Here is a 13185-nt window from a genome sequence, read left to right as displayed (position 1 = left end):
TTCATTCAAGCTATTATTTTCATCTACTTCATTTGTCTCCATTGGATGAATATCATCTCTCTAAACATAACACAAACATAACTAAGCGGAAAACATACATTTAACAAAAACAACTTTAAAAAAACAAGAAATGTTAAGTACAAATACCTCATAATATGTGTCACCTATCCATTCTTCTAAACTTGTCATTTAATAAAATCTACATTTATAACAAATATCATATGTTTGCTTTTAACGAAAGTTACTTGACATTGCAAGTCGCTTTCAGATTAACAAATAAGAAATATCAATCGTAAGAATCTGAAACCAAATTTTCATTTTTATCCCTTCTATTTTTGTTAATGTTTAATATTTATATCTCTTATTTAACAAATTAACTTTTTTTATTAATATTTAAAAATATTTATCAATATTCATTATTACTCTTCTTGTAAATGTATTCATGAGATCATTTTATTATACAAACTTTATGATTAAATAATATGTTTCTATTTGTTAGTTTTCAAAATTAATAATTAAAGTTTCAAAGGTTTAAGATATAAATGAAAAAAAATCTAAGGTCTGTTCTAAAACTAGAATGTATATAATTGTAATATTACTTATCAATAGAACTGATTGGCACTGATTGACACGCATTTTAAAACCATAATTGAAATGATATATGTCAGATGTCATTTTAATATATTAAATTGAAAAGAGGATTAATTTACTTAATTTTACTTAAATAATGTTTTTAGCAATGGGTTAGAAAAGTTATAAATTGGTTTATCGTTAATAATATGAATTTTAAAAATAATAAAATATATTATTAACGTTTTGATGAAAAATATATTTATTGAAAATGATTAGAATACATACCTTAACATTTTAATTGATATTATTTTGAATATATATATTTAAGATTTTTTAGTATTAATTTTTATATGTGTATTTCATATAAAGTTGTTGAAATTAAAAAGAATAAAAAGTAGGAACGTTTGTTTTGTAACTTACATCTAATTGAAAGGGAAGAAAATGAAAAATATAAAAACAATTAAAAATACAAAATCAACAACTATGATGATGGGATTGATTCTCTAATGATTGCATATACACGAATAAATTCGTGTTAATAGGAGCACCAGTTTACATGACTTTGTTTTAGGTTGAGAGGATTCACTCTTGGGTACCCAGAGTTGACCATGGCTTTGACTTTGACCATGACCATCAACAAGGCTGTCACAATTGTTTTCCAGGCAAACCTTGTCACAAGAGAGAATTTTTCTAAAACTTGACCGAAAAATCTCGGGCAGGGTTGTGAGTTTTTTGCCACTACCTATTGTTTCGAGTTTTTTGCCTCTACCTATTGTTTCGCTGCCCACTGCCCGAATAATTGTCTTCTGAAGTAGTAACTACTGTATCATTTTAGACCTAAACCACAAACCTGATAATGAGGACATGTTAAATTGCAGCAAGAAACTCCCAGGATGCTAGACCTAAAATTAAGTAGATCATCACATTACAAAAAACTAAAATAGTACTTTAGAAAAATAGGACATTACAACAAATAGTGAAGAACCTTGTTTGATCAACTTTAAGCCATATTGAGTTGTATGAAATGTTACATTTTCCTTGACATTAAACTATTTGTGTCCTAAAACATATCGAAAATAGGTAGAACCTAAAGATACAAGATGCGGTGTAAAGGAACATGAATTGATTAAGTACAAAGCTAAAATTAGTGGACTTTTCAAATTAAAAGGACTAGATAAAGAAAAAATGTATAGACTTTTGAAAGTTAAAATGTTGTCCCAAATGAAAACTAAAAATTGCAATGTTATAAAATAGTTGAACTTTCAAATAGAAACATGCTTTTAAAAGAAAATTCAAATTGCAATGCTTTAACTGGCAGATGCTTTTAAAAGAAAATTCAAATAGAAACATGCTTTTAAAAGAAAATTCAAATAGAAACATGCTTTTAAAAGAAAATTCAAATTGGTTTCTTTGATAACTTGGTTTGATTAAATAAGTTACAGGTTGAAACAAGTAATTATTTACAGCTCTTTTATGAGTTTGTTACGCATCAATTGATAGAACCAACAAAATAATCTAAAAGAAACCAGGAAAAAGAAGAAAGAATGAAAGGCTAGAAAAAAATCGACAGCAAGAGAGGGCTCGACAGCAGGAAAATTTGAACAAAAACGAACCTTAGCTGTGGGGTTAAAGCTCGCCGGTGTTTCTGTGGGGTGCGACTTGTCTCCGGCCGGTGGCTTCACAGGGGAGGTGATGGAGATTGGAGAAGGAGGAGGATGGGGTGAGGGAATGTGATGAAATTTTCCGATTCCCAATTTGTTTCTCTTTCTCTTTGTAGGTTTGGGACCTCCACTGTTAGAGTGTGTGCCACATGGGAGTTCAATTTTTTTGGGCGTGGGAAGAATTAAAAGAAAAGTGGTGGTGGGTTTCGTGTTTAGGAAAAGGTCCAAATGTGGGATTAATTGGACGTAATGACTCAAAAGTGGGCTCCACTAGCTCAGAATAATCCCTAGCTGGATCAGATGTGTAGTGAACAATTTGGACCTAAGGCTATGGCGTGTGGTCACGCTCATCCCACCGGAAAATTGCTACCACCTATGCGCGACGTCAGCTTCACACCCAACCCACTAAACCTTGGAAATGGTTACCACTACACAAATTCCTTTTTTTATTATTTTTTATTTTTTAACATTATATTAAATAAAAAAACAAATTACAAACTATAATTTAAAATAAAACCATAATTAATATAAAAAACACAAATTAAAAAAAAAACACACACTACATTAAAATTAAAAACACATTACATTAATATAAAAAACACAAATTAAAATTCTAAAATTCTTTAAAAAAACATTAAAAAATCAAAATCCTAAATTACTTAAAACCATAAATAAAATCCTAAATTTCTTAAAACCATTAAGATTAAAACCTAAAGTCCATATTTTTCTCGGACTTGTCGTTGAATTTTAAGAAATGTCGCAAGATTTTCCGGGTCGAGATCCGGTTGGGGCTTCGTGTTTATGATTTGAAGATCGGTAAGAGCTATTTTTTGGCGGTTAGCGGCCTCCGACGATTCGTATTTTTTTTCTAGGAAAACTAGAGCTTTATCTATGGATGTCGCAAGCTTGCTGTCGCTAGTTGCCGGTGCTTTTCCACTTGAAGACGCTCCTTTTCTTGCGTTGTCACGTCCCGGTGGTCAACGAAGTTGGACGTTTGGTGGGCCCTCCCCCTCAGTGGCGTCGAAGTCATCATTGAGGTCGAGTCCAAAACCCACATCCGACTCGGATGTTCTTGCCCTTTTGTTGGAACCGGTTGTAGATCACGAATGCCCCATTTCCGGATATAGAACCCATTTTGGACTGTTACGACAAACTTCTCACGCTTTTTGGTGGCCGAACGGTTTACCGTTGGTGGTAACTTTGTATTCGTAGGACGCGGTCGGTAAAATGTTGAAGTCGTTGCTACCACTAGTATGCATATTTTTAAGCTTGTCAAATATGCCATTGAATTTGGTGCAATCCGCTGTAAGTCACGCCATTTTGCGTTGATCGAGTCGTACGTCCGCTCCGTTTTCTTTCCTAATAACGCGTGGAAATGATCTAGAATATGACACCAAAAACTTTGACCCGATTGTGCGTTGGCGACATCCCCGTCTTGGGATATGAAAATCCAAGCTTTTACTAAAGCTTCCTCCTCGTCTTCGTTCCATGCAGTAGTCTTTTTTTTTCTTGGATCTTTGGTTTTTTTTTTTGCCTTCGACGAGTTGGTTGTTGTGTTTATTGGACCCGTTCATCGCCGTCGTCATTGTCGAGATTTATAGGTTGAGATTGAGATGGTTGAAATTGGTGAGAAGGTTGTTGAAATTGTTGGGAAGGTTGTTGTTGAAAGGCTTGAAATTGGGGTTGATTGAATTGTTGTGGTTGTTGATAGAAAGTTTGTGGGTATGAAGTGGTGAATAAAGTTTGTTGTTGGATTGGGGATGTTAGCAATTGCATGTAACTAACATTTGCATTTGGAGTGTTTGGAGTGTTGGGGTGTTTGGGGTGTTTGGATTTGAATCCATGTTGAGAGAAAAAAAAAATGAGAGATGAGGTTTTTTTGTAGAAGGTAATAAAATATAGAGAGTGTTTTTTGAAATGTAAAATGTAAGTAGAATAGTGGATAATTTATAGGTGTAAATATTTGTGTTTAAATGGTAAAAAGTAATTTTTTTTATGTTAGAAACGACTATATAGCCGTTAGTTTACAAGTTTCGACCGTTACAAGCTTAAACGAATTGTGATTGGGCGTCCTCTTGCGTCTTTGGCACCATGTCACATGCACCCCACCGGCTATGGGGGCGGTGTTCACGCGTGGGAGAGGTTGCCACCTCAGCCCAAGACGCGTGAAACTACCTCCATACCGGGTAGCCTAAATACCGTTCAATTGTCAATCAAATCTACTTTTTGACAACCCATAAGACTTTTCCTGATGGCATTGCTATTTTTATAAAAGAATAATTATGAGGTCTGACTTAGGTAGGGTCTCATAGTGTAGAACTAAATAAAGAAATTCTAGAAAAATATAGAGGCTAAAGTGTCATATGAGAAAGAAAAGAAAAATGGAGCCTGACATTTCTCTTTATCTTTTGTGTGGTCTTTCTTTTAGGGTAATTCTATTTGCACGAAAAATATTCTAAATGCACGAATACACATGTCGCATCACTTAAAAGTAGTTTTAATATGAATTTGCAGTTTTTACCTTCCTACTTTTATTAACTTTTATTAATAGGTTTCTTTTACCATTTCAATCAATATGAATTTGCAGTTCTTACATTCCCATTTTTATTAAACTTTCAATATGTTTCTTTTACCATTTCAATCTCTATACTATATTTTATATTATTATTTTAGTTTAAATTAATATATTAAATTGCAAAAAATAACTTATAATCTTTTATGATATAATATTAACGTAATACAATTTTTAATTTTTTTTAATAAAATTAAACTCAAATAATAATTAAGTTACTAGTTTAGTTTTTAATTTATTTTATTATGTTTTTGTATAGTCCTAATTTTCTTATCATTTTCCATATGTTTTTTTTTTAATTTCACATGATGTAAATGCTAATTACTAATGATGGTTGTTACTTTTAATTTTTTTTTTTTAAATGAAAACCTCTAAGAATTTGTATGTATACTATAGACGTTAACAAAATAGTCATTTTCTTTGTATTAAACAAATAAAAAGATATTTTAAAATTTTGGTATCATGATTATAAAATAAAAGGGTGTGATAAAAAAAAAACTTAAATCGAATAACGGAACCAAACCAAATGATGGTTGGTTGATTTGGCTCGAGTTACTTGGATATTTGGTTCATTCGGTTTGATTAACCAAATAAAGATACTTTATTCGGTTAAACTAATAAAACTGAATAAACTATTTAGTTAATATATATTTTTTATAATTTATATCTATAAATAAACATTTTATATTTAAACTTATGGATTAGTTATCAAAAAAGATTTTGATAACTCATTATCTAATTAGTAACCATTATAAATTGATAACTCAAACGGTCGACTATTTAACCATATGATTTGACCGTTATTAGAAACCAATTATTTTTAATATTTGTATGATTTTAAACGCGAGATGAAAAGAATCTTTCTAAAACTTATCAATGGAAAAAAAAAACAATTTTTTTAGAGATCTTAATAATTATAAACAACAAAACATAAACTTGATTTTATTAATTATCATATATTATAACTGTAGAATTGTTACAATTACTGTGTGTTGCAAATGAAGAAATGTATGAATTCAGACGAGCAGCATACACAGTTTCCCATCCAGCAGACCGTAATGATTTGTTGTGACGCCAAAGCAGCATAAACAGTTTTTCATCAAGTCAAATTTTTTCCTCATACTTTTGTTTTACAGGGAAACCGAGTCAATAATCCTTTAATTATTTGTAAACGATTTAGATACGAAAAAATTCCATAGCAAAAACATGAAATTTCGTAGCTAAAGCCAAATAACTATGGAATTCGCTACATAAAATTTCAATTAGACTCCGTAGTTTTATTTATTGTAGCAAACTGTTTAGCTACGAAATTATAATTTCATAGCAATTTTGCTATGATAGTTTCTACGACATCTATTCGTTACAATTTGAATTCCATAACGAACTAGTTACAACAAAAAATTATGTAGCATATTTTATAGTAAAATAGCTACGAGATTCGATTTCGTAACAAGTATTCATGATTTAGCTACAGAATGCAATTCCGTAGCCATTTTTGTAGCAAATTAGCTACGACCAACCATTTTGTAGCATAATTTATAGTAGAATAGCTACGGGATCTTGATTCCGTAGAAACTTTACGTAGCTATTTAGGATTTAGCTATAGAATGCAATTTCGTAACCGTTTCCGTAGCATTATGGCTACGACAAGTCATTCCGTAGCATATTCCATACTAAAATTGCTACGGATTTTGATTCCGTAAATATTTTCCGTAGCTATTCAAAAATTTTCTTGTATTATTATTGTTATTATTATTATAAAGATAAAATGACAATATTTAAAAGTTAATGTTATTAGTTATAAGGTTTCAAATAAAAGTGATTAACAACTAAAATGGATTGGAACGAAGGATTACAAAGTTAAAGGGCCAACATATGTTATTGGTATAAGTTATAAGGTTTTAAATAAAAATAGTTGACAAATGAAATGGATTTGACGTAAGTCAAGGTAAAACTACTAAATTTTATGCCCTACACGAATTCATTCGTGTATTTAGGAGGACCCTTCTTTTATCTGTATAGAGAGATCACATGTCACTTTCATTTTGATGTCTTTCTGGATGACATGAACAAGACACCATAGCTATGATGTTCACTTACTAATGTCATCCTTTATTGAACAAATGGCCATCTCTTATGAGATAGAGTACACATGCATCATATTTCAATTTCTTTCCAACAATATTATTGATGTACTTATTCAAAACACGAATGAATAATGACAAGAAACATCTTGCTTCTTCATAGATAACCACAAGACCATTATCATGCTTTCTACAATCTTATAATCTCCTGGAGCAAATGTTTTGTATCACTCTAGCATAGACTAGCATAAACTTATCTTTCAAAAGAGTTGACATCTCCGGGAGCAAGTTTTAGACACCAAATCTTCCAAAAATCTTTTATGATCAGAAATAATAACCACATAGACACAAGTTTTCATGCCTGTTAGATAGAAACAAGTAAATATGAACTTTGAAGGTTTCAAAGTCTCTCATTTCTTCATATTTAACAAAAATGCATAGAAACACATTTGAGTTTGGTTGTTGGAACATACTTCTCTTTTCCAAGATGTCTCTCATCAAACAAAGAACCACCATCTCCGGGTTTCTGGAATCTTCCAATTTATATAACTTTGTTCAACAAACTTTCTAAGAGACATTAGATTCCATTGCTTTCATCTTACTTTTTTGGGTAATTCTAAACCCACGAATTGAATTCCAAATGCACGAAGATACGATTGATTTGATATACATCACTTAACAAATTTGACTATTTTTAATAATATTAAATTGAATTTGCATCGGCTATTATTAAAAATTAAAGAAGATGTAAGTTTTCAATTCAATACCTTATACTTGTATTTATTTTAAAATCAAACCTTAGACTTTTTAAAACTTATATATATATATATATATATATATATATATATATATATATATATATATATATATATATATATATATATATTGTAGACTGTGATTAGTTTCTAGATTGTACTTCAAAATATTTAATCTTTTTTTAGAAACATCAGAATCGCATATATATATATATATATATATATATATATATATATATATATATATATATATATATATATATATATATGTGTGTGTTGCAAATGGAGAAATGTAGGAATTCAGGCGAGCAGCATAAACAGTTTCCTATCCAGTAGACCGTGATGATCTGTTGTGACGCCAAAGTGGTAAAATAATAGGCATTGGATATGTTCCATGTAAATCAACCTTCACATAATGATCACCTCTAACAAGAGAAATAACAACAACACTATGAGTTGAGATGTTTTGGGGACCAAGCCATAGTGGAAAACATGTTGATGGACTATCTTTGCTTAGAAAAATAACTATTACATTATACTTGTTAGCAATGAGAAAGCTAGTGACCGGCATAATCAACCAACGATCTTTTGGTGCGAAATGTGATCCATTGAAATTCAATGAGTGATGTATGGTGTTTAAATCGTAATCAAAAATTTGTGCGTACTCAGCTGGGTGTGCTAACAACTCATTCTGTAAATCTAAGCGAATTTGACGCTAATTATCTTCACTATAACCGAGACACGCAACTATTGCACGAAATCCACAATTTCCATCTCCCCTCACGTTTTGTATGTTTGTGACATATGGATGAAATTCATACGGAATTTCATTCATAAGTGGATCTGAATTATACATTACTTGTTTTTGGTTGAAGTACGAGCTATGCATCGATTGTTCCTGATTAAAAGTTGAGTTGAACATTGGAGGTTCTCGGAACGAGTACGTACTGTGCCTATCCGGTTCCTGGTTTAGATCAAGCAAATTAGACCGCATATAATCAGGCGTATAAGTAGAAATGCTACATCGAGATGGGTATTGAGTTGGTAGCGCTTGAATCGGTTGATCTTGAGTTGGTGGGTCTTGAATCGGTTGATCTTGAGTTGGTGGGTCCTGGTTTAAATCGATATTGGTTTTCTTGAAAAGTTTCTTCTTTAAGGAGGGGCGCCCACGAGTATTTTTGTGAGTAGCAGGTTCAGAAACTGAAGTTGTTGACGGCGTGACTTCCTTGCTAAACTTAACTTAACAAGTTTAGCTTAACAGGTCTTGATTGTTTTTCGTAATGAGCATTAAACATATTTACCTCAACTGCACAATCCAAATTGTCATCTTCTAACGATTTGCATTCTAATAAATCAAGTTTCTTCCAAAACTTATCTACTGAATGAAGCGGTACACAATGACCTTTTTTTTAACAAATATAGCTTGTTCATGCGCACATGGCAGCCCATAACTTGTATGTACTTGACATCCACAATTTTCATAAACAAATCCAAATTCTTTGGACCGCTCATATTCTTTGAAAATGATATCAAGTGCATAAATTGAAACGAAATGACACAATGGTTTTAGATGTGGTATTTCGTAGTACCGATGTACAATCAAAATTTTGTTATGCGCAAGACTCGCTTTTATACCTGTGTATTGTGACTCAACAACATCAACAATACGCTTCAATGATTTGGCGATATCTGATCGTGATGTTTCGACATATCTTTTTAACTTGACATGTTGACTTTCAACTCTATTAGTTGTGTGATTGCCAAAGTTAAGAAACTTATCGGTCCGTGCAGACACAAAATTTTCTTTGTGTGGTGTCAACCATGTTTTGTTTAGATAAAAAAATGCATCTGAAATACATAAAAAATATCAGTTGATGTAATGAATTATAACATATTATAATGTATATTTAAAAATACCTGGATAATTGTTCGTAGTTTTTTCAACTTGTGCCAAATTCTTGTTGTATGTTTCCTTTGTTTCAGAGTTAACCAACCTCGTCCATGACGTATAAAGAACATCCCAGCATGATTTGCATTTCTTCATGATATTGTTATTTATATGCCATCTGCAAAGTAATCCTTTAGCATCTGGAAATATAATAGTGTATGCGTTCATGAGAGTCATTTCTCTATCGGTCACAATAACACGCGACAACAAACATCCTTCAATTACGGATTTTAGACAGTCTAAAGCCCAAACATAGTTGGACTGTTTTTCTTCATGCATGTACACAAATGCAATGGAAAATGTCATATTTGTTGGAGTTACACCAACAATCTCCAATAGAGGCATCCCGTACTTGTTTGTCTTATATGTTGCATCCATTAACAAGACATGTGGAAATGCACGCCATATTTCTAACGATCTTGGATGAGCAAAGAATAAATCTTCTAACTTATTTGTCAAAACATTTGCACGTCTATAATAAACATATCCATTTTGATCTCGAAATTCCATAACACCTTGCATTTGAGTTTTACCTTCTCTCTCTCCCTACATCGAAGTTTTTCATCTGCATTGTAGATAGTTTTGAGAGTAGATACATTTTTCGGATTTAGGTTTTTTAGTGCAGATAATATATCTTTTGGTTTGACATTTTTTTCAACAAATCTTCAACTATTCGACATTCATATTCAGTTAGCCGTCGTGGATAAGGATGGCCTTCTAAATATGATGACAGCTCATGGTTATGAAATTCACATATCATTTTTATCTTCCAAAAATTATCTACTGACGAATATTTACCCTGTAGGCTAAATGGACAATTAATTTTTTTTTGTCCCTGTTTTTTTTTTTTTTTGAGATTTGTGTACTTTTGTATGTACCTCCACGATCACATTGAAATACAACATTAAAGTTACGTTTAATTCTTGACGAGAATTGAACACCTGACAATTATATTATTATTAGTAGCATACAAATCCACTTGATGCTTAAATTACAGTAACAACATACTAATGAATTTATACCTTATTTGTTTTGAAGGGTGATGTGTCATCGAAGAAATAATGACTTTCGTTCAAACTTTCATTTTCATCTGCTTCATTTGTGTCCATTGGATGAATATCCGTTTCGAATGGTGATGTGTCGTCGAAAAAATAGTTACTTTCATTGAAGCTATTATTTTCATCTACTTCATTTGTCTCCATTGGATGAATATCATCTCTCTAAACATAACAAAGAGAAAAACATATATAATAATAATAATAATAATAATAATAATAATAATAATAATAATAATAATAATAAGAAGAAGAAAGGTTAAGTACAAATACCTTATAATATGTGTCACCCATCCATTCTTCCCAACTTGTCATTTAACAAAATCTATATTTATAACAAATATCATATGTTTGCTTTTAAGGAAAGCTACTTTCAGCAAGTCTGTAACGCCCGGGTTTTCAGGGCTAAGCATTTTTGTCAATGTAATAGTCTAGGTCAACTATTGTAACTCTTTTTGAAGTAATAAATATGAAATATTTGAGTATTATGTGAATTATGTGTGTTTATGTGTTTATTATTTAATTATAAATGTATAATTAATAAAGAATAAAAATGAGCGTCAAAATTAAAGTGTGAGATAATCCCGATATCTCTACATAAAGTTGTAGAATACGTCTCAAGGTTTCCATACATATAAAGAATGCCGAAATCCGAGCTATAACGAAGAAGTTACGGCCCGCCGAAGTTTTACGGCAAAACCGGCACGGCACCGGGAGACGTAAATAGTGAATTTACGATAGAAGACTTTTTTCGTAGAATATGTTAAACTAAGAACATCGATAAAAAGAACGCCCAAATCTGACTTCGTATGAAGAAGTTATGATTTTTCTAAGATTCGGCTTAGCAGTGCACGGCCTGAAACTCGAATTTTAGTTCGAGCGGTTTTTGGCTTACGCAACGTAAATGAGAGTTGAAGATCTCATTAATAGGAAATCAACGGTAAAAAGACAGATAAAAACAGAGTCCGTATGTAGAAGTTATTAATTTTACGCAGATGTTTAACAGTATAATCTCCTTGTACTATTAAATTTAAGATCGGTCGAGAATTAGCTGACGGTATCAAAATGAAAGTTGTAGATCTTATTATTACCTACGCGTGGATATAAAGAACGTCAAAAACGGAGGTCGTATGTGAAAGTTACAGATTTTAGAAGTCGGAAGTGTGTTGTGCGAAAATGGGTGATGTGGCACAATCTTGGCCATTGCTTTCTCCCCAAGGCTTGCCACCAGATGGTGACATGTGGCACCAAGTTCAACCACATTTCACCCTATAAATACCACCTCTCCCACCCTCATTTTCTTCACACCTTTCCCATTCTTTCTTCTCTTTACTCTCTCTCTCTCTAGAACCTCTCTCTAGCCCCGAAATCCCCCGAAAAGCCTAGGGAACCTCCCTAGCACAAGGCGGAAGCCCCGGAGTGCTCGAAGGCTCCGAGAAGAAGAGCTTTTCGGCTCGGGAACGCTGCTCCAAGCAAAGCCCGGTTTTCTATAAAACCCGCTGTAAGTGAGCTACGCCTACGCTATTTTTAATATAGCTTTTATTTAATTATAGTAACGTTATTAGGAACTTATAATAAATACTTGGGCTATTATTATGGGTTATATAAGTATTTTTTTGACGCTTATATAATAATAATAATAATAGCTAGACTATTAATTAGTCTCGACGAATAATAAACTAAACTCTAGTGGTAATAATACTAGGTTTCGTCGAAGAAAATTCTTTTTAAGAAGCGAAGCGCTGTCTGAGTTCGGAATCACCACCTTTTCAGGTGAGTGCATATTTACTTTCAACTTACACATAGATATGAAGTATTTAATATAAATTACGTGCTATTTGTGCATATTATCTGAATACTTGCTATCTATGCTGGATGAACGTTTTATACATGTTTTCAAAGATTTAAACTGTATATGTATTTTATATCTACAAAATGTGTTGGGTAAAACATGGGTAGATGTAATAGTTGCTGTGTGACAAAATAAAATAATGAGAGGCCTCGTTATAGATGTTATTGATGATCCAGTCATCTAGCGGAGTATAGATGACGACCACGGACTATTCTAGACAGTCCAGTGGAACACTAGCAGGCTCGCAACCCGTAGGTGTTTATTTGAACTGTGTGCTCACCAGATGTACTCCATCCCCCACATGGTTGCCTATTAGGACATTTATTGCTGAAGAATCCCCTTAGTAGTAGTGTCCGTCCCGATGATGATCCTTAGGCTAGGTCCCTTATGATAGGTGTTTAGGGACGTAAAGTGAGGATAACGGGAACGGGTAATCGGGTTATTGTTGATTGATGAAATTAATAAACTATTTATTGTGGGTTGAAAACCCTATGTGCTCACCAGGGTCCCAAGCCTGACCCACTCAGTTTTATGTATTACAGGTAGTGGCACTTGAGCATATATATGATGTTTGGACGACGGATTACGGATATAGGCCTGTAGATATGAAATAATGTAGTAAGGCTTGTATTGTACTGTTTATGCTTTTGATCTGTACGAACATGACATCCCGAGTCTTTTAATG

Source organism: Lactuca saligna, chromosome 5 (assembly GCF_052625555.1).
Source record: "Lactuca saligna cultivar CGN05327 chromosome 5, ASM5262555v1, whole genome shotgun sequence".
NCBI lineage: Eukaryota > Viridiplantae > Streptophyta > Magnoliopsida > Asterales > Asteraceae > Lactuca > Lactuca saligna.
This window is presented reverse-complemented; position numbering follows the sequence as displayed.